This window comes from Babylonia areolata, chromosome 7 (assembly GCF_041734735.1).
Source record: "Babylonia areolata isolate BAREFJ2019XMU chromosome 7, ASM4173473v1, whole genome shotgun sequence".
In the NCBI taxonomy this organism is placed as follows: domain Eukaryota; kingdom Metazoa; phylum Mollusca; class Gastropoda; order Neogastropoda; family Buccinidae; genus Babylonia; species Babylonia areolata.
In genome coordinates, this window is record NC_134882.1 from 8,421,052 (window position 1) to 8,423,551 (window position 2,500).

General features: G+C 46.4%; 1 protein-coding gene across 1 annotated transcript in view; it reads right to left on the minus strand.

The window, feature by feature from the left end:
- LOC143284328 (teneurin-m-like) overlaps window positions 1-2,500 on the minus strand; it is a 247,677-nt gene that overhangs the window by 30,471 nt on the left and 214,706 nt on the right. The window lies entirely within an intron of this gene.

Here is a 2,500-nt window from a genome sequence, read left to right on the forward strand (position 1 = left end):
TGAAAAATTAGCGAGATGGTAATTTCATCTGTCAGAGAGAGAGGGAGGGAGGGAGGGAGGGAGAGAGAGAGAGAGGGGAGGGAGGGAGAGAGAGAGAGAGAGAGAGGGAAGGAGGGAGGGAGAGAGGGAGGGAGAGAGGGAGGGAGAGAGAGAGGGGGAAGCAGGGAGGGAGGGAGAAAGAGAGAGAGAGAGAGGGAGAGAGTGTGTGTGTGTGTGTGTGTGTGTGTGTGTGTGTGTGTGTGTGTGTGCGCGTGCGCGCGCGTGTGTGTGTGTATGGGGGGGGGGGAGAAGTTTGTAGGTAGGTGTGTGTGTGTGTGTGAGAGAGAGAGAGAGAGAGTGTGTGTGTGTGTCTGTGTGTGTGATGTTTGTAGGTGTGTGTGTGTGTGTGAGAGAGAGAGAGAGAGGGGGGGTGTGAATGTGCGTATGTGAGAGATGGTTGTAGGGGTGTGTGTGTGTGCGTGTGTGTGAGAGAGAGAGTGTGTGTGAGAGAGAGCGAGAGAGAGCGAGAGAAAGAGAGCGAGTGGTGTGTGTGTGTGTGTGTGTGTGTGTGTGTGTGTGTGAGAGAGAGAGAGCGAGAGAGAGAGAGAGAGAGAGAGAGAGAGAGCGAGAGAGAGAGAGAGATACGGATACGGATGTTTTATTCAACATAGGCCATGGCCCCTCATGAAGGGGTGGTGTAAACAAACATTACAGAGGTAATATATTCAGATATGTAACATAACACAGTTGTAACCTGAAAGTGAGAAAACAGTCATTATCTGCATTTAGTCTTATTCACACATAATAGCAAAAAAGCGGAAAACTAGCACACACTCAACTGCATATTGTATTTCTAATCTTTGAGGCTTTATATAAGTAAATTGCTAGCTGTTTATTAACGTGTTCCTTAGTGGATGACATAAGCAAATACAGTCTGAACAAGGAGGGTTGCCTATGAAATTCTGAAGGTATCAGCTGAGAGAGAGAGAGAGAGAGAGAGAGAGAGAGAGAGAGAGAGAGAGAGAGAGAGGCAGGCAGGCAGGCAGGCAGGCAGAGACAGAGAGATAAGCACAGAGGAACTGTCACAGTCAGACAAAGATTCAGTATCTTCAAGCCTGTGAAAAGAACGCTTCTTAACACAAGACACATATACTGACACAGACAGAGACACACAGACACAGACACAGACAAGACATACACGAACTACGGTACATTTAGTGGTTAAAAAAAAAAAAAGAAGAAAAACCCTGAAAAACAGAGGCATACACACATACACGTAAAATCATATGAACAGAAAAACGCATTCTGAACGAGCAAACACATACGCGAAATGGAGAATGTTTAGCTTGCTGAGCTGGAATATTTCTCTTGAGAAAAAATAAACACACCCCAAAACTGCTTGAACTGAGACATTTCCCTTTGGGAAAAATAAACACATCTAAACGAAAGAATCCGACATGCATGCAATGGAGTTTTCCTCTGTCTGTCTATTTAGTATTTATCTGTCTCCCTCCTAACGTCTCGGACTCGTTCTCTCTGTCTCTGTCTCTCTCCCAAGCTCCCTTACCGCCCCTCTCTCGGTTTATCATTCCTAATGTCTCTCTCTCTGTGTCTGTTTGTCTGTCTATATTAACGCCCCCCCCTCTCTCTCTCTCCCTCCCTCTCCATGTCTCTCTCTCTGTGTCTGTTTGTCTGTCTATATTAACGCCCCCTCTCCCCCCCTCTCTCTCTCTCCCTCCCTCTCCATGTCTCTCTCTCTGTGTCTGTTTGTCTGTCTATATTAACGCCCCCTCTCCCCCCCTCTCTCTCTCCCTCCCTCTCCATGTCTCTCTCTGTGCTTATCTCATAATCATAACCTCTCTGTCTGTCTGTCTATGTTAATCTCTCTCTCTCTCTCTCCCTCTCTCTCCATGTCTCTCTCTGTGTGTTTATCTCATATTCATAACCTCTCTATGTTAACCTCTCTCTCTCTCTGTTTATCTCATAATCATATCCTCTCTGTCTGTCTATGTTAACCTCTCTCTCTCTCTCCTCTCTCTCTCTCTCTCCATGTCTCTCTCTCTCTGTTTATCTCATATTCATAACCTTTCTGTCTGTCTGTCTGTCTGTTTTTGTTTGTGTCATTGTGTTCTTCTGTAGCGCTAGTCTCTCTTTAGGGCGAAGGCTGGATGTAAAAAATAAAAAAACAAAAAACAAAACAACAACAAAAAAAACCCCAACAAAAAACAAAAAAACAAAAAACGTATTACTTGCTTATCTGTTACCTTCGATGTTAAAAACTTCGTGTCATGTTCTCTCTCTCTCTCTCTCCCTCTCTCTCTCTCTCTTTCTCTCTCTCTCCCTCCCCACCCCTATAACTTCAGCCGACTCTCTCGACCCACCAAAACCATCATCACCCACCCTCAACACATATCCCCCCCTCCCTCCCCCTCCATACCTCCACCTCTCCCTCACAGTCACACGCCTGTCTCCACCATCCCTCCCTCCCTCCCTATCCCTCACTCCCCCCCTCCCCCCAAAC